Genomic DNA, 20388 nt, shown 5'->3' on the forward strand with positions numbered 1-20388 from the left:
ATATTTTTTATTTATTTATTTGAGAGAGGGAGAACAAGCAAGAGCAAGCACATGAGAGGGGGGAGGGTCAGAGGGAGAAGCAGACTCCCTGCCGAGCAGGGAGCCCGATGCGGGACTCGATCCAGGGACTCCAGGATCATGACCTGAGCCGAAGGCAGTCGCTTAACCAACTGAGCCACCCAGGCGCCCTAAAGCTAATCATTTTTAACAACCAAATATAGTTGTCACATTTCATAGAGCTTTTGGGAAGCTCACATGAACTCATGAATTTTTTTCTTGATCATGTTTTTTAAAGATTTTATTTATTTATTTATTTATTTTATTATTATTTTTTTTATTTGAGAGAGAGAGTGTGAGTGTGTGTCGGGGGGTGGAAGAGCAGTGGGAGATGGACAAGCAGACTCCACACTAATTGTGGAGCCAAACGTGGGGCTTGATCTCACGACCTTGAGAGCATGACCTGAGCTGAAATGAAGAGTCGGATGCTCAGCCTACTGAGCCACCCAGGTGCCCCCATGTTTTTGTTTTTGAATAAAAAAACAAAGTTGCTGCGGGCATAAACTTCAACAACTAAAAACTCTCTTCCTATGCTTAAGCCAGGTCAAAAATAGGATCTAGAAGGAATAAAAATGTTCTACTTTTAAGCTTACAGTGCAAAATGCACACAATCAGTGCATGGCAGATCTGACTTATCAACCTCAGAGTTGCAATATTTTAAAATTTCTTTTTCTTAGAAATTTGTTACATATACTTGCATTATGTTCACAAATCCTGGTTTGAACATTCTTAGCATTGCTTTAAAAACAACTTATTACCTGTAATGAAAGCATCAGATGAGGAGCAAGATGGCAGAGGAGTAGGAGACCTGGATTTTTCTGGTCCCAGGAATTCAGCTGGATAGGGATCAAATCATTCTGAACACCTACCAACTCAACAGGAGATCAAAGAAAAGAATAGCAGCAACTTTCTAACAGAAAAGTGACCACTTTCTGGAAGATAGGACGTGTGGAGAAGTGATTTCGAGGCACTATTCGGGAGGATAGACGGCGGGGGAGGAGGCCTCTGACGGCTGCTTCTGGCAAGTGATAGAGCAGCAGAGCACAAAATTGGAACCTTTAGAAGTCTGCTCCAATGAGGGACATTGCTCCAGTGGCTAAGCGGGGGGTGGAACCCTTGCTGGGACAGTGTGGTCTCAGGACCCTCGGGGTCACAGAAAGACCAGGGGTGCCTGAGTGCAGAAGAACCCCCAGGTATCAGAGCAGGGAAACCAGCTACACAGATGGAGCCGAGGTGCGGGTTCTCAGCTCGGGGTTGCCATGAACCATGATCCGCAGCACAGTCGGGCCACTGCTCCTCCAGCAGGGACCCAACAAGTGGGGGAACCGGGGGACTCCCCTTCCTCCCCTGGGAGGAGCAGCGCGGGAGTGCACCGCAGGAATCTGCTGGGTTTGGAGACTCTGCACGAGGTCATTTGCCAGAGATAGAGGTGCTCGGTCACAGTCCGGGTGAGCATGGAGTGCAGCAGGAGACCGGGGAGACGAGAGTGATTGACTGCTTTTCTCTGGGACCTCACTGAGGAGTGGGGCCCCTGAGCTCTCAGCTCCTCTGGGCCGGAGATTGAGAGGCCGCCACTTTCACTCTCATCCTCCAAATCTGTACGGAAAGATTGCAGGGAACAAAACCTGCCAAGAGCAAACCCCAGCAGATTACTTAGCCCGGACCGGCAAGGGTGGGGCAATTCCACCTCCAGCAAAGACATTTGGGAACCACGGCAAAAGGCCCCTCCCCCAGAAGATCAGCAAGAACAGCTAGCCAAGACTAAGTTTACTGATCAAGAAGAATGGCAGAACTCCAGCGCTAGGGAAATACTGCACATAGAATTCATGGCTTTTTTCCCATGATTCTTTAGTCTTTCAAAGTTAATTTTTTTTTAGCTGTCTTTTTTTTTTTGAATTTTTCTTTTTCCCTTTTTCAACCAACATCTTATAAATCCCTTTTTTAAAAAATCTTTCTTATTTTTCATTTTTAGAGTCATATTCTATCCCTTCATAGTAGTTAACCTTATTTTCGGTATATATATAAGTTGTTCTCTCTTCAAAATTTTGGGATACAGTTTCTTATAACAGATCAAAATATACCCTAAATTTCTAGTGTATGGCTTTGTTCTAGTCTCCTGCCTGATCACATTCTCTCCCTTTTTTTCTTTTTTTAAATCCTCTTCTTTTCTTTTTTCAACCAACTTCTTATCAATTCCTTTTATAAAATCTTTTATAATTTTCATCTATACAGTCATATTCTATCCCTTCATCGTATTTACCCTTATTTTTGTACATATATAATTTTTTCTTTCTTTAAAATTTTGAGAGGCACTTTCTTCTAACAGACCAAAATACGCCCAAAATTTAGTGTGTGGCACTGATCTATGCACCAGCCTGATCATATTTGATCCCATTCTGTTTTCTTTATTTTGTTTTGTTTTTGTTTGTTTCTTTTATCTTTTTCTTTTTCGTTTTTCTTCCTTTCCCTTTCTTTTCCCCAGGTTTCAGGTCTTTTCTGAATTTTTTAGTGTATATTTTCTGGGGATGTTATTACCTTGTTAGAATTTTGTTCTCTCATTCATCTATTCTCCTATGGACAAAATGACAAAATGGAAAAAAATCACCTCAAAAAAAAGAACAAGAGGCAGTACCGACTGCCAGGGACCTAATCAGTATGGACATTAGCAAGATGTCAGCACTAGAGTTCAGAATGATGATCTTAAAGATACAAGATGGGCTTGAAAAAAACATGGAAGATGTTAGAGAAATGCTTCTGGAGAAATAAAAGAACTAAAATCTAAAAAGTCAAAATCAAAAAGGCTATTACTGAGGTGCAATAAAAAATGGAGGCTCTAACTGCTAGGATAAATGAGGCAGAAGAGCGAATCAGTGATATAGAAGACCAAATGATGGAAAATAAAGAAGCTGAGAAAAAGAGAGATAAACAACTACTGGATCACGAGGGCAGAATTCGAGGGATAAATGATACCATATGATGAAACAACATTAGATTAATTGGGATCCCAGAAGAAGAAAGAGAGAGAGGGGCAGAAGGTATACTAGAGCAAATTATAGCAGAGAACTTCCCTAATTTGGGGAAGGAAACAGGCATCAAAATCCAGGAGGCACACAGAATCCCCCTCAAAATCAATAAAAATAGGTCAACACCCTGACATCTAATGGTAAAACTTAGGAGTCTCAGAGACAAAGAGAAAATCCTGAAAGCAGCTCGGGACAAGAGATATGTAATCTAAACTGGTAGAAACATTAGATTGGCAACAGACCTATCCACAGAGACCTGGCAGGCCAGAAAGGACTGTCATGATATACTCAGAGCACTAAACGAGAAAATTATGCAGCCAAGAATACTATATCCAGCTAAGTTGTCATTGAAAATAGAAGGAAAGATAAAAAGCTTCCAGGACAAACAAAAACTAAAGGAATTTGCAAAGACAAAACCAGCCCTACAAGAAATCTTGAAAGGGGTCCTCTAAGCAAAGAGAGAGCCTAAAAGCAACATAGACCAGAAAGGAACACAGACAATACACAGTAACAGTCACCTTACAGGCAATACAGTGGCATTAAATTCATATCTTTCAGTAGTTACCTTGAATGTAAATGGGCTAAATGCCCCAATCAAAAGATACAAGGTATCAGATTGGATAAAAAAAAAACAAAACCCATCGATATGCTGTCAGCAAGAGACTCATTTTAGACCAAAAGACACCCCCAGATTTAAAGTGAGGGGGTGGAAAACCATTTAACATGCCAATAGACAACAAAAGAAAGCTGGGGTGACAATCCTTATATCAGACAAATTAGATTTTAAACCAAAAACTGTAATAAGAGATGAGGAAGGACACTATATCATACTTAAAGGGTCTATCCAACAAGAAGATCTAACGATTGTAAACATCTATGCCTCTAACATGGGAGCAGCCACTAATATAAGGCAATTAATAACAAAAACAAAGAAACACATCAACAACAATACAATAATAGTGGGGGATTTTAACACCCCCTCACTGAAATCTGAAATGGACAGATCATCCAAGCAAAAGATCAACAAGGAAATAAAGACTTTAAATGACACACTGGACCAAATGGACTTCACAGATATATTCAGAACATTCTATCCCAAAGCAACAGAATATTAATTCTTCTCCAGTGCCCATGGATCCAGAATAGAGCACACCCTAGGTCACAAATCAGGTCTCAACCAGTACCAAAAGATTGGGATCATTCCCTGCATATTTTCAGACCACAATGCTTTGAACTTGAACTCAATCACAAGAGGAAAGTTGGAAAGAACTCAAGTACATGGAGGCTAAAGAGTATCCTAGTAAAGAATGAATGGGTCAAACAGGAAATTAAAGAAAAATTTAAAAAATTCATGGAAAAAAATGAAAATGAAAACTCAACTGTTCCAAATCTTTGGGATGCAGCAAAGACAGTCCTAAGAGGAAAGTATATAGCAATACAAGCCTTTCTCAAGAAACAAGAAAGGTCTCAAATACACAACCTAACCCTACACCTAAAGGAGCTGGAGAAAGAACAGCAAATACAGCCTAAACACAGCAGGAGAAGAGAAATAATAAAAATCAGAGCAGAAATCAATGAAATAGAAACCAAAAGAACAGTAGAACAGATCAATAAAACTAGGAGCTGGTTCTTTGAAAGAATTAACAAGATTGATAAACCACTGGCCAGACTTATCAAAAAGAAAAGAGAAAGGACCCAAATAAATAAAATCATTAATGAAAGAGGAGAGATCACAACCAACACCAAAAAATACAAACAATTATAAGAACATATTATGAGCAACTATATGACAGCAAATTAGATAATCTGGAAGAAATGGATGCATTCCTAGAGATGTATAAACTACTGAAACTGAACCAGGAAGAAATAGAAAACCTGAACAGACCTATAGTCACTAAAGAAATTGAATCAGTAATCAAAAATCTCCCAACAAACAAAAGCCCAGAGCCAGATGGCTTCCCAGGGGAATTCTACCAAACATTTAAAGAAGAATTAATACCTATTCTTCTGAAACTGTTCCAAGAAATAAAAATGGAAGGAAAACTTCCAAACTCGTTTTATGAGGCCAGCATTTCCTTGATCCCCAAACCAGAGACCCCAACAAAAAGGAGAATTACAGACCAATATCCTTGATGAACATGGATGCAAAAATTCTCACCAAAATACTAGCCAATAGGATCCAACAGTACATTAAAAGGATTATTCACCACAACCAAGTGGGATTATACCTGGGCTGCAAGGTTGGTTCAACATCCGCAAATCAATCAATGCGATACAATACATTAATAAAAGAAAGAACAAGAACCATATGATCCTCTCAATAGATGCAGAAAAAGCATTTGACAAAGTACAGTAAACTTTCTTGATCAAAACTCTCCAGAGTTTAGGGATAGAGGGTACATACCTCAATATCATAAAAGCCATCTATGAAAACCCCACAGTGAATATCATTCTCAATGGGGAAAAACTGAGAGCTTTCCCCCTAAGGTCAGGAACATGGCAGGGATGTCCACTATCACCACTGCTATTCAGTATAGTATTAGAAGTCCTAGTCACAACAATCAGACAACAAAAAGAAATAAAAGACATCCAAATAAGCAAAGAAGAAGTCAAACTCTCACTCTTTGCAGATGATATGATACTTTATGTGGAAAACCCAAAAGACTCCACCCCAAAACTACTAGAACTCATACAGGAATTCAGTAAAGTGGCAGGATATAAGATCAATGCACAGAAATCAGTGGCATTCCTATACATCAACAACAAGTCAGAAGAAAGAGAAATTAAGGAGTTGATCCCATTTACAGTTGCACCCAAAACTATGAGATACCCAGGAATAAATCTAACCAAAGAGGCAAAGAATCTGTACTCAGAAAACTCTAAAATACTCATGAAAGAAATCGAGGAAGACACAAAGAATGGAAAAACATTGCATGCTCATGGATTAGAAGAACAAATATTGTGAAGATGTCAATGGTACCTTGAGCAATCTACACATTTAATCAATCCCTATCAAAATACCATCCACTTTTTTGAAAGAAATGGAACAAATAATCCTAAAAGTTGTATGGAACCAGAAAAGACCCCAAATAGCCAGAGGAATGTTGAAAAAGAAAAGCAAAGCTGGCAGCATCACAATTCTGGACTTCCAGCTTTATTACAAAGCTGTCATAATCAAGCCAGTATGGTACTGGCACAAAAATAGACACATAGATCAATGGAACAGAATAGAGAGCGCAGAAATGGACCCTCAACTCTATGGTCAACTAATCTTCGACAAAGCAGGACAGAATGTCCAATGGAAAAAAGACAGTCTCTTTAACAAATGATGTTGGGAAAATTGGACAGCCACATGCAGAAGAATGAAACTGGACCATTTCCTTACACCACACACAAAAATAGACCTAAAATGGTTGAAAGACCTAAATGTGAGGCAGGAGTCCATCAAAATCCTAAAGGAGACCACAAGCAGCAACCTCTTCGACCCCAGCCACAGCGACTTCTTCTTAGAAACATCGCCAAAGGCAAGGGAAGCAAGGGCAAAAATGAACTATTGGGACCTCATCAAGATAAAAAGCTTTTGCACAGCGAAAGAAATAGTCAACAAAACCAAAAAACAACGGACAGAATGGGAGAAGATATTTACAAATGGCATATCAGATAAAGGGCTAGTATCCAAATCTATAAAGAACTTATGAAACTCAACACCCAAAGAACAAATGATCCAATCAAGAAATGGGCAGAAGACATGAACAGACATTTTTCCAAAGAAGACATCTAAATGGCCAACAGACACATGAAAAAGTGCTCAGCCCCGCTTTGGGCTCCCTGCTCAGTGGGGAGCCTGCTTCTCTCTCTCTCTCTGCCTGCCACTCTGCCTACTTGTGTTCTCTCTCTCTGTCAAATAAATATATAATAAATCTTTAAAAAACAAAAGAAAGAAAAAGTGCTCAGCATCGCTCAGCATCAGGGAAATCCAAATCAAAACCTCAATAATGTTTCACCTCACACCAGTCAGAATGGCTAAAATTAACAAGTCAAGAAATGACAGATGTTGGCGGGGATGCAGAGAAAGGGGAAGCCTCCTACACTGTTGGTGGGAATGCAGGCTGGTACAGCTACTGTGGAAAACAGTATGGAGGTTCCTCAAAAAGGTGAAAATAGAGCTATCATAGGATCCAGCAATTGCACTACTGGGTATTTACCCCAAAGATACAAATGTAGGGATCCGAAGGGGTATGTGCACCCCGATGTTTATAGCAGCAATGTCCACAATAGCCAAACTGTGGAAAGAGTCAAGATGTCCATCAACACATGAATGGATAAAGAGGATGTGGTATATATATACAATGGAATATTATGTAGCCATCAAAAGGAATGAAATCTTGCCATTTGCATGGACATGGATGGAACTGGAGGGTATTATGCTGAGCGAAATAAGTCAGTCAGAGAAAGACATGTATCATATGACCTCACTGATATGAGGAATTCTTAATCTCAGGAAACAAACTGAGGGTTGCTCGAGTGGTGGGGATTGGGAGGGATGGGGTGGCTGGGTGATAGACATTGGGGAGGGTATGTGCTATGGTAAGCGTTCTGAATTGTATAAGACTGATGAATCACAGACCTGTACCTCTGAAACAAATAATACATTATATGTTAAAAAAAAAAAAAAAAAAAGAAGAAGAAGGAGATAGCAGGAGGGGAAGATTGAAGGGGGATAACTGGAGGGGGAGATGAACTATGAGAGATTATGGACTCTGAAAAAGAAACTGAGGGTTCTAGAGGGGAGGGGGTGGGGGGATGTGTTAGCCTTGTGATGGGTATTAAGGAGGGCACGTTCTGCATGGAGCACTGGGTGTTATATGCAAACAATGAATCATGGAACACTACATCAAAAAAAAGAAAGAAAGAAAGAAAGAAAGTATCCACCTGATTAAATGAAAAATATCAGAACTTTCAAATAAGAATGAGGTAAGTATACTTTATATTTATATTTATATATTAAAATAAAATATATTAATTATGCTTATATTTTAACATGTATTTTTTCTGAATGTGTTGTTTTTGAAATATGAGTTATTCCTTTTTAATACTTACATATCTAAATTTATCAAATAAAAAACTGCCTTCCTTTCATACATATTTTAAGCCATGTACCTATAATGATAAGAATAATCTTACTTATAAGAAAGAATTTTTTATTGTGTGGATTCTTGAAATGAATTACATTTTGGTATTCCTATTGTCAACATATAGAGGAAGGTATGATAATCATTTTTATGCCTAAAGTCACTTTATTATTATTTCTGTCTCTGTAAGCATAGCATATAAAAATGCTTACTTGGGAAAAAGGAAATACATGTCTTATCTTTAGGATAGAATATGAATTATAAATCAAAAACTCAAAACTTTTAAACATTGGGATAGGGAAATGCAAAATTAAATAACTAATATAGATATTTAACTAAAATCTTTGAAAAAAAAGAAACACACTTATTCATAGAATTTAGAACTATGTTGTTTTCATTTTCAAGTAACTGAATATATTTACTTTAAGCCCTTACTTCTCAGAATTGACTTCTGCGGAGACTTACTGACAAATATTTAAAGCCACAATGGTCTCACTAACCCTATCTTTTTTTATATAAGTGATGTATTTTTATATAAATTTTATATAAATATTGCAGTAGTCCCCTCTTTATTCTTTGGGGAATATATTCCAAGTCCCCCAGTGGATGCCTAAAACCACAGATGGTACCAAATCCTATATATACTGGATTTTTTTTTCAAAAAAGTTTAATTTATAAATTAAGTACAATAAGAGATTAACAACAGTAACTAGTGAAAAAGTAGAACTATTATAACAATATATTGTAATAAATGTTACATGAATGTGATTTCTCTCTCTCCAAATATCTTGTGCTGTACTCACCCTTCTTTTTCTTGTGATGACATGAGATGATACAATGTCTACATAATAAGATGAAGTGAGGTAAATGATGTAAGCATGGGACATAACATTAGGCTACTACTCACCTTCTGAGGATATGTCAGACTGCTTTCAAACTGCAATTGAATGTGAATAACAAATCATGGAAAGCAAAACTGAAGTTAAGGGGAGGAACTACTGTATTTCCAATTAAAGTTGGCCTGCTGTTGGTCCAAAGAACAACTCTGTGGGAGAAATGCTAATTATATCTCACATTTTTCATTCCTGGTTATTATTTTCCTTTTCAGTCAACAGCTTCCCCTTTTGAAATGTTTTGAGAGATATTTTCTTTCCTGAGTCTTGCAGAAATATTTAGCAATGTATACTTAGTTGAATAAATGTGATATGCCCTTTTATCCTTTTAGCCATTAGAATGGTTTCATTCATTTCATTTCATTCACCTGTATTTTTGTATAGCTTGATCTGTATGCTTGTACGAAGTACTATAAAGGCATGTACATCCCATTCTGATAAAAAGATATATATATATCTCCAGGCTTTTGTACATTCATTTTCTCAAGAAAGCTGCTCATCTACTTCACTAACACCACTACTCCCTGGATGTATTCCTGCCCCCCCCCCGATGCACTTTAATCAAAAACACCAATTTTGAACTTCATATGAGTGAAATGAATCCACATCGGATAGTGAGATTGGAGAACAAAAGGTTTTAGAAGACAAGTTTACCTAAACATAAGATCTTTCTAACAACATCAGAAACCCAGTCATAGAAGAAAATAAAATGAATGGCTTTGCAGATCCAAGATTGAAGACTTTCAATTTGGGTATTGAAGAAAAGAAAGAAGTATAGGATATGAGAGTTTTGGTGAAATTACCACACCACAGTGTGATAGAGACTGCCTGGATATTCACCAAACTATTTTTTTCTTCCTGGTCACACAGCTGGATTACAATTTCCAGCCTCCCTTTCATATAGGCGTGCCCAGGTGCCTGAAACCTAGACGATAATTTTAAGTCAAGGATGTGCAATTTTTCCATAACTTTCCAGAACAGTTTCACTCATACATCAGATTCTATCTTCTTTTCCATCACCTAGTAGAATGAGGGTGAAGTGAAAGTGGATTCTCTGGGTTTTCTTTTTTCCTCCTATATTCCAGAATGGGTTTGGGAGGAATTTGACAACCTGGACACAAATAAAAGGAAAACACACACACACGAACACACACACACACACACACACACACACACACACACACACATATAAGGAGACTAAAACCATAACTCTCCCTAACCAAAGGACTAGAAAAGGAGCTGCCTAGCAACAGAAAACCTTTAGACCATAAATAAACAGTCTAGATTTTTACCTTTGCCTGACTATACCAAGGCACTCCAACCCTCCTGACAAAATGGCATCACAGAAAGCTGAATAGAAGGTAGTTCTTTTATCCCCAAGGGGTAACAATGAGCACTGTTGCATCCCCACCTTGATGTCTGTGGATGCCACATATGGAGCTGTAATGAGACACTCCTCTTCCTCACAGGACTCCCTACCACAACCTCTCTACTCCCTGAGTGCCAACAGGGGATGAGTAGGGAACCTTGCTTTCGATCCCCACATAGCAATAACAAGGGGTTGCCCTCCATTTTCTCTACCAGAATGGTGCCAGCAGAATCCAGCTACAACAGAATATTTAAATAACATCCAAATTCTTTGGATATATGTATTCTTTGGATAATATAATATCCAAAATATTCAGGGCCAATAGAAAATCAGTTATCAAAATGTATCATACCACACACCACACAAACCTCAACTTGAATGAGGAAGGACAGTTAATAGGCATCAACACTGAGATGACAGAGACATCGAAATTATCTGAGAAGAATTTTAATGCCATCATAGAAATACTTCTTTAAGAAATTAAGAATGTGTTTGAAACAAATGGGAAAAAAAATGAGAAGTCTCACTGAATAAATAGTCTTAGTGAAGAAACAGAAGTGATAAAGTGGAAATTTTAGAACTGAATAATAAAATCTGAAACTGGGAAAAAATAGAAATTCAATGGATTGGCTCAAAAGATGGAAAGGAAAGAGGAAAAAATAAGTGACGGTGGAGCCAGAACAATATAAACTACTAAACCTGAACAACAAAAGTAAATAGGTTAAAAAAATAAAACTCTATGGACATGTGAAATTTAATTAAAGATCTAACATTTCTGTCATTGAATTTCCAAGAGGAGAGAAGAAAGAGAGTAGCACTGAAAAAGTATTTTTAAAAAATTAATGGCTGAACCTTTCCAAATTTGGTTAAAAAATTATGAAACTACAGATTCAAGAAGCTGAGTGAAACCCAAAGAGTGTAAATCCAAGAAATCCAGATCAAGGGGCATCAAGTCAAACTGGAAACAGAAAACAAAGGGAAATCTTTAAATCAGTGAGAGAAACAACACCTTTCCTACAGGGGAAATGAAATCTAAGGACAGCATACAGGGAAGACACAAAAGATACACCATTTTTCAAAAGATGAAAAAGAAATTGCAGCTCCACATCATATACCCAACAAAATATTCTTCGGGAATAAAGGGGAAATCAAAACATTCTCATAAGAAAACTAGTAGTACTTGTCACACATAGACCTACTCACATAAACAAACATTTTCTTTCTCCTTGTGCAAGGTTATTTATTGTGACATTGATTGTAATAGGAAAATATTAGAAAAACCTAAACGTTTATCTAGCAGAATGGCTAAATAAATTATAATTCATCCACACAGTCGAGTATCACAGCTGTCAAGAATAATGAATAGGTCAAAAAACTGATAGTAGTGATTTTAATATATAATTGCAAAGGGTAAATATAAAAAAAATTGGAATTCTAATGTATTACAAGCATCATATGTGTTAAATAAAGCAAATAAGTCTATTGCATTTGTTACCTTAGCTTCATGTTTGTGAACCTTACTCCACGTCCTTTTCTTTGGCTTAGATCATCCACTCCTCTGGTTCAGTGACACTTAATCCAGTGATTTATAACTCCCCATCCCCATCATTGGGACTGTCATAAAATTTCTGTATTTTCTCTTTCTGGAAAAACACACAACTACAATTTTTAGACCTATAATGAAAAGGACTGAAACCTCTAAATTATCTGCCTAAAATCAATAATCCAAACCCTCACATGAAGTCTCTTTCTAAAGATAATAATTTTATTGAAGCATTATCCCTACCTCACCACTTTAATATCTGGATAGCTTGTGGTAAGAATAATAATGGCCCCAAAGATGGCCACCTACTAATTCCTAAAAGCTATGAATTGCTAGTACCTTGTATGGCAAAAGGAACTTTATAAGTGTGATTAAATTAAGCAAATTTACATAGAGAGATTATTCCTCATTATTGTGTAGGCTTAGTGAAATCATAAGGATCCTTATAACAGGAAGAAGGAGCAAGAGTCCAAGGAGATAGGACTATGGACGACTTCAAAAGCTGTAAAAGTTAAGGACCAGATTCTCATCTAAAGGTAACAGGAGGAATGGAATTCTGATAGTCCTATAAGACCCATTTTGGAAATCCATCCTCCAGAACTGTAAAGAAAATAATTTTATGTTATTTTAAGCCATTAAATTTGTGGTAATTTGTTATAGAAACAATAGGGAAACAATACAAAGCATGAGGAAAAAACTCCACAAACATACAGGTATTTAGTGATGGAACCTCATTACTTGCCTCCCATTATGTCTACTGTCATGTTTCTTTTGCTCACATTGATGCAGCCACTTCAGTTGCTTGAATATTCCTTTTTCTCCTTTATGCATATAATTTCTTCACACTACTGTATCTGCCTAGAATGTCTACCTCCTCTAACTCTTCAACTCACCAATTTACTCTTCAATTATCAGTTCAGACGCCATCTATATCATTTAAGAAATCCATTCTCATCACTTCTCTCCCTTTCTACCTTTGTTCTGTCCAGTTTCATCCCAGGACTTATAAAATTGTATTGTCAAAATCTATTAGTTTCTACCTCATAATTCAAGTTCAAAGAGCCCTTGAAAGAAGAGCTAGGTGATATTTAATTACTTTAATGATTTTATCTTCAGGATATACAATAATATCTGGACCATGGTGAATGATCTTGTTGTGAAGGAATAGATAAGTATGTAATAAAATGCTTGATAAATGGACACTAAGGAATAAGACTTAACAATTATTTTGGGGTAGAATTAAAACAAAAACAAAATGAAATAGGTAAATAAAATGTCATTGATTTGCTCCTAGTAAACTTACTAAGTTTAGATTCTACACCATTTTCATCTTGCACTGTCTAGTCAGTGAATAGCTGAGTTAACAAAACACTTGTAGCAATGTTTCAGACTATATTTAACTCATTTAATACTTCTGGTTAAAAAAAAAAAAGTAGGTTCAGTCACTCAACAGCAGAAAGACCTTACTGCTTGAAGTTTATAGCATAGATATTCATTTCTTTTTATAAAAGATAAAGGAATAGCTTGTGTTCAGCCTGGGCAAGGGGGACAGCGATGAATGTCATGGGGTCCTGCCATAGTATCAAGGTAACTGCTCCCAGAAGACAGAGACAAAATGTGTTGGGTCAGAGAGGACAGAGGACAGAGAGGTTACTTCAGGAATCAGAGAAGTTTTAATAGCGGGGTACCATTAGTTATAGATAATAAAGAAAAAGACATTCACCAGATCCAGAAAGGAAGGAAGAGGATTTCCAGTAGCAGAATCAGGTTAATGATGTCAGCAGTCCTCAATACTGAAGCATTTTGTGTCAGTCTCTCCAACTCATATTTGATTAGACAATAATGTGAATCTGCTTAACTACATGTAAATAAGCTCAACTGATTTTTTTAAAATAGATTTTCCGTGATGATTCTTCAGATGATTTTCTTTTTTAAAAGACAACTATCAAATTCTTTTTTAAAAGTTATGTTTTAATTTCCTCGTGCACTAACAAAAATTTGCTCTGCCTATGAAATATCTATCTCTGTCCAAAAAGAGCATGCTTGTTCAAAAATAGTGAGCAGACCACTTTGAGGAAGGAGTCAGAGTGTGGGAGGGGAGTAAACATCAGCAACATTTGAGACTGCAGTTTTGTAGCAGCCATATTGTGAGGAGGGATTAGTATTTACTGAGGTGGAGATTACCGAAGATGAAGAGGCAGATTTTGGGAGGAAGATACTAAATTTGGAATCGAACATGTTAAGAGGTGACTATCAATTACCCCAAAGGAAAAATAAAAAGTCATGAATTGGACATATGTGTGTGCCATATTTGTGGATGAAGCCCAAATTTTTATCCATAAAACACTAAAAACAAAAATAGAGAAGGAAAATTAAAATTAGGGTAGCCTTGGTATAACTCTTCATTTTAATCATACTCTAAAGAAGCTTGATGCAGAAACACAAGATAATGACAAGGGTAGGTGGGGGACAGCCACACTTAAAAGGCTGCATGATAGATACAGTGATTTATTTTTTTAGGTAACTTAGGAAAATGAAACAAAGGCTCTGGTTCCTAGCAAAATTCTCTCAGAAAAAGCTATAATTCACTGCAGTAGAGACAGAAGCAGGACCAGATGCACTGGTCAAGAAGCTCGTAATTAAGAACAGGGGTTGGTAATTACCTTCTTCTATTGTAAGGGGAAAAGAATAATTAAACAGCCAAGTCCAAGCAGATGCTCACCAAGAGCTTCTGACTGTGAAGGTGAGTCCTAGAGTAATTTGTATTGACAATATCAGGGAATTATTTTTTTCCCTAATGTATTCAATGTTTTGTGAAATAATTGTTTCACGTCTGAAGCAATTGCATAGGTTCATTTTAAAAATTAGAACAACAAACATTTATTAAATAACTATCAGGTATAGGTGTGTTTTAAGCTTTGATATTAATATCACTAAGTTCCTGTCCTCAAGTAGTTCACAGTCTATTGCAATATAACTTTCCTGGGAGCCAGTATACTATTTATACTGTTTACTTAATTTTAAATATCTCTTGCTACCTTTTCAGCCTGGAGGAGTTTTGACCACAGGTTTTAACCACCAGGAAAACTTTTTCATCATATGGTGATTTAAAGTGACATATTGTCTGGGACCTGAATGAGATGAGCCAGTTATGTGACAATATTGAAGAAGGGTGTTCTAGCCATAGGAAGCAGTATGATCACTTAGCTAGATCATTAGCTAGAAATGGGTTGGCCTTTTGGAAGAAATAAAGTGGTTGGAAGAGAGTGAGCAATGTGTTTGGTAGAAGTTAAGCTGACATACTCTGCAGGAAAGAGATGTGGATAGTGTAGTAAATTGTTTGCAAAAATGGATGAGATCATTTCCATCTCTGTACCAGGCAGCTTTGCATTGCAATTTTCCAGCATCTCTTTCTCACTTCTTGAATCTGGTCTGTCTTTGTGATTTTCTTTGGGAAAAAGAATACAGAGGAAGTACTCTTATATCATTTCCAAGCCTAAGCCTCAAAAAACTTTGCACAGTTATCCTCTCCTCATCAAGCACTGCCTCCATGTGAACAGACTGGCTGTCATGCTAGAAGATGAGAAGTATGTGGGGAAAAACTGAGGCACTCCAGCCAGGAGTCAGCTCATCCCCAGTTAACCTGGCTGCTATCCACAGTTGCAGGGTAAGCCTAGCCATGATCAGTAGACCTTCCCGTAAAGCCCAGCCCAACTTGCCAGACAACAAAATTATGAACTCATGTAATGTAATTCTCAGCCGTGAAGCTCTCGGCTGATTTGTTATGAATTAAAAGCTAGCTGATGCAGATAGGAATGACATTGTGTTGAACACTGTAGGCCACTTTAGATAATTTAGATATTTGTACACTTGCAATGCAGAGGCATTAGGATGCATGAGATCAGATTTATGTTTTAATAAGAGGATTCTGAGTTGAGGAAGGCCAAGAATGGAAGCAGTGAAGTCATGTAGTAAATTACAGTGTACAAATAACAATACTGTTGATTAGAGTGGTACAATGGAAATAGGACTTAATGAATGATGATATGTAGTTAGTGAGGGAGAAAACAGAATCAAGGATTATTTCAATAGATACTAATTGTGTGTTTATAAGATCCTGAGATTGACAATGTATTCTTTGAATAAAAGCAGACATAAACTTCACCATCATAGAACTACAGTATCCTGAATGTTAATGGAATATTCACAAAAATAATGCAACATTGCTGTCATTGTAAAGTTTTCAGAGAAGAGGTGCCCATAACACTGTGGAAGCTGTTTTATACTGGGCCCATGTAGTTCAGCAGTTTGCTTTAAGGAACCCTCTTTTGGATTACAGATTGAGATTTAAAAAAAAAATTGTTTTTTTCATTAGAATGACTTGTGGCCAGAATTCTTTTAGAAAACAAAATAAAGGGATACCTGGGTGGCTCAATCCATTGTCTGTCTTAGGCTCCCATCATGATTCCAGGGTCCTGGGATCAAGTCCCAAATTGGGCTCCTTGTTCAGTGGGGAGCCTGCTTCTCCCTCTGCCTGCTGCCCCCCTTCTTGTGCACTATCTCTCTCTCAGACAAATAAAAAAATAAAATCTTAAAAAAAAAAAGAAAAAATAGATAAAAAAGTAAATATCAGGGTATATCACATCACATAGATTAATAATACTCAGAATTTTATGAAACCATGTCTTAATTTATGTAATTATGCATTGAGAAGTAATATATTTGTTGTCAAATATAGCAAAGCCAGGCCAGGTAGGTTTTCAAGAACTTTGTCCAGACTTCCACGTGTTTTGTTTTGTTTTCAATATAATGTAGATTATAATGGAGTTTATGCTGAAACAATTGTAATGCATGTAAAGTAAATATATATATACATATATATAGTTATATATACTTATATATACTTATATATATGTATATATATGTATACACACACACACACACACACACACACACACACACAATGAAACTCAAGTGAAGCTGAAGATCTGCTGGGCTTAAGAGCCAGAAGAGTGCTGAGATAAAGTTCATGAGGCATGAGGGGAAGGGGCAGAACAACTGGGGAATTATGCATTGAGAAGTAATATATTTGTTGTTAATTGCAAAACAAAATTTTTGAAAAACTGTTACAGCCTAAGACTGTAACTATACTCTATATTGGTATGATTTAGGCTAAATGCTTATCAACTTTCTGTCAAAGTGGTCTCTAATAGTTGGGAGTAGAGAGAGAAAAGCTTTCATAGATAAAGACCTTGGGATAAAAATATCCTATTTCACTTGCTGAAATAATTAGATCTGCATTTGATTTTCTAGTCCAGAGCAAACTGATATTGAACAACTGCCACTGGTAAACTATCAATTTAGCAGGAAAAAAGGTTTAACTTCCACAGGTAAGGAAAAAATATTTTGTATTTCCTTCTTTATTTTATTTTATTTTATTTTATTTTTTTGTTGTATTAGTATCTTCAGTGTCTTGACTAAAAGAAAATCTGTTTCAACATCATGAAATTGGAATGTTATGAGGAAAAAATATTTTGATAGAATGATATCCTGTGTAACTTAATCATAAATTAAACAACTGCATATTTTGCTTTGTTTCAGTGATTGAATAACAATAAGAACTGAATGAAGGTAATTAAAGTGCAAATAAAATATTCATTAACTATTCAGTTAATGATTTTATGTAAATTGATTCAAATCTCCATATCTACCTTCAAAATTTCTTGAATTTTTGAACTTGGATTATTTTATGTAGTCTCCCAAACTGCTACATGGATAATATAAAATTTCCATTTTATATTGGAGTGTGTGTAAATATGTATAATTGGAGAAAATATTTAAGGTAAATGTAAACAAAACACCCAAATATTATCCAATATGTTAAAATTATTCTATGTAAACTAGTTTTTGAAATAGTGGGTCAGCAGTCAGGGATTTGAAAATTATTTTCTTGTATAAAAACATTTTGGTAGGGTAGGAGGATCTAAGATAGTGGTGTAGTAAAAGGACCCTCATCTCACCTTGCTCCTTGAACACAGCTACATAAATATCAAATGATTCTGAATACCTAAAAAATTGATCTGAACAACTGCACAGCTAGAGGGAGAGAAGAGGTCATTTTGTGGAAGGTAGGAAGTATGGAAACGTGGTTTAGGGGAGAAATGGATCAGGGATGCTACAGATGGAAGGGAGCCCTGGTCATGGAGAAAGGCAAGAGAGGAGTGCACAGGCTATCACACAAGGATAACACTTCCCCAAAGCCATTGACTGGGAAAATGAGAGGCACTGATTTTTGTGAGTTTTTGCAACCAGCAGGGCTCAAAGACTGGAGTTTTAGAGGTCCATGGCATGGCTGGTATAGAGCCCTGAGGGCGTTGCAGTGCTCCTGTAGAGGAGGCAGACAGGTAACCCAGGGACAGATGGCATGAGCTGAGGATCACCTAAGACACCTGGGAGGGACTCTTCTCTTTTCTTGGAGTGTATCTGAGAGAGGTGGCATTGTCTCTCCAGGGACAAAAGAGCCAGAGGGTGCCATTTCCCTTCCATGCCCCTCAGCATAGGGGCAGAGACACTTACTGAGGACAACTAATCCAGATACTGGCTCTTTAGTGTGCTTTGCTCCAAATATCACACTCCTGTAGTCCGGTGTGACTGCCCTTCTGGGTCAAACCTGCATAAATCCCAGCATGGCAAGACCCTACCTATCAAGAAGAGCAGTGCAGGTCCCTGTCACACCAGGTCCCTAAAGTTTTGAGTTTTAAAACTCAGCCAGCCTGGCTGGGATAGAGCTCAAAGTGCACTGCACTGCTCCAGACAGACAAGCAACCTGGACACAGATAATGTGAAGATAGTTAACTGAAAAATGCCTAGGATGCACAGGGGATATTATTTGCTCCTCTGGAAGGGCTTCTCTAACAGAAGCAAGTATGAATTCCCCTCTCCATGGACAGAGGAGCTGGCTGGGGCCATTTCCTTCCCCTGCCTCTCAGCATAAACTAACTTCAAAAAGCAGCACATCATCAATACTGGCTACATGGTCTGCTTACACCAAGTCCCACACCACTGCACTCCTCTGGTACTCCTTTTCTTGAGCAAGTGTGCCTAAGGGCCAGTGCAGCAGGCCCTCCCCCAGAAGACCAGCACAAATCCCAGCACTCACCATTTCTATTGACCATAGAGTTCTGCAAAGCCTCAGTTATAGTGGAAATAGCATTAGGTCTCTTTTAACTAGCAGCCCAGACTACACTCTGGCCAAGGTTCAAACACTCCCCACTGCAGGCAGGGAGAAACTCTGCAGAGGACTGACCTGAATGATAGAGCAGCCTTAACACAGCAGTAGAGTACTTGCAGCACAGAACAAAGACACTTCCTGAATCACCAGGCCCTGGACATCATATGACATCTTCATAAAGCCATTACTTTCAGGAGCAGGAAACATAACAGGCTTTCATAACACACAGAAGAAGACAGAGACTTAGACAAAATGCCAAGATGGAGGAATTCATCCCAAAAGAAAGAAGAAAAAGTCATATCCAGGGATCTAATCAAAACAAATATAAAATATGCCTGATCCAAAATTTAAAACAACAATCATAAGATACTGGCTAGACTTGAGAAAAGCATAGAAGACACCAGGAACTCTTACCACAGAGATAAAAGACCTAAAATCTAATCAGGCCAAAATAAAAAATGCTATAACTGAGATGTGAAACTGATTGGATGATACCACAAGAATGGAAGAAGCAGAGGAACAAATAAATGATATAAAAGATATAAATATGGAAAACAACAAAGCTGAACAAAAGGGGGAAAGAAAAATCTTGGATCACAAAAATAGACTTAGGGAACTCAGTGACTCCATCAAACATAATAACATTCAAATCACTGGAAGATAGAGAAGACAGGAGCAGAAGGTTTATTTGTGGACATAATAGCTGAAAATTTGCCTAATCTGGGAAAGAAAACAGACATCCAAATCCAAGAGGCACAGAGAACTTCTATCAAAATCAACAAAAGCAGGCGAACACCAAGACACATTGTAGTTAAATTCGCAAAATATAAAGAAAAAATCCTAAAAGCAGCAGGACAAAAGTCCTTAGCTTAAAAGGGAAGATCAATAAGTTTAGCAGCAGATCTTTTCACAGAAACTTGGCAGGTCAGAAGAGAATGGCATGAATATATGTTAAGAAAGAAAAAAAGAAGAAGAAGAATGTAGCAGGAGGGGAAGAATGAAGGGGGGGAATCGGAGGGGGACAAGAACCATGAGAGACGATGGACTCTGAAAAACAAACTGAGGGTTCTAGAGGGGAGGGGGTTGGGAGGATGGGTTAGCCTGGTGATGGGTATTGAGGAGGGCACGTTCTGCATGGAG

This window comes from Halichoerus grypus, chromosome 5 (genome assembly GCF_964656455.1).
Source record: "Halichoerus grypus chromosome 5, mHalGry1.hap1.1, whole genome shotgun sequence".
NCBI classification, from domain to species: domain Eukaryota; kingdom Metazoa; phylum Chordata; class Mammalia; order Carnivora; family Phocidae; genus Halichoerus; species Halichoerus grypus.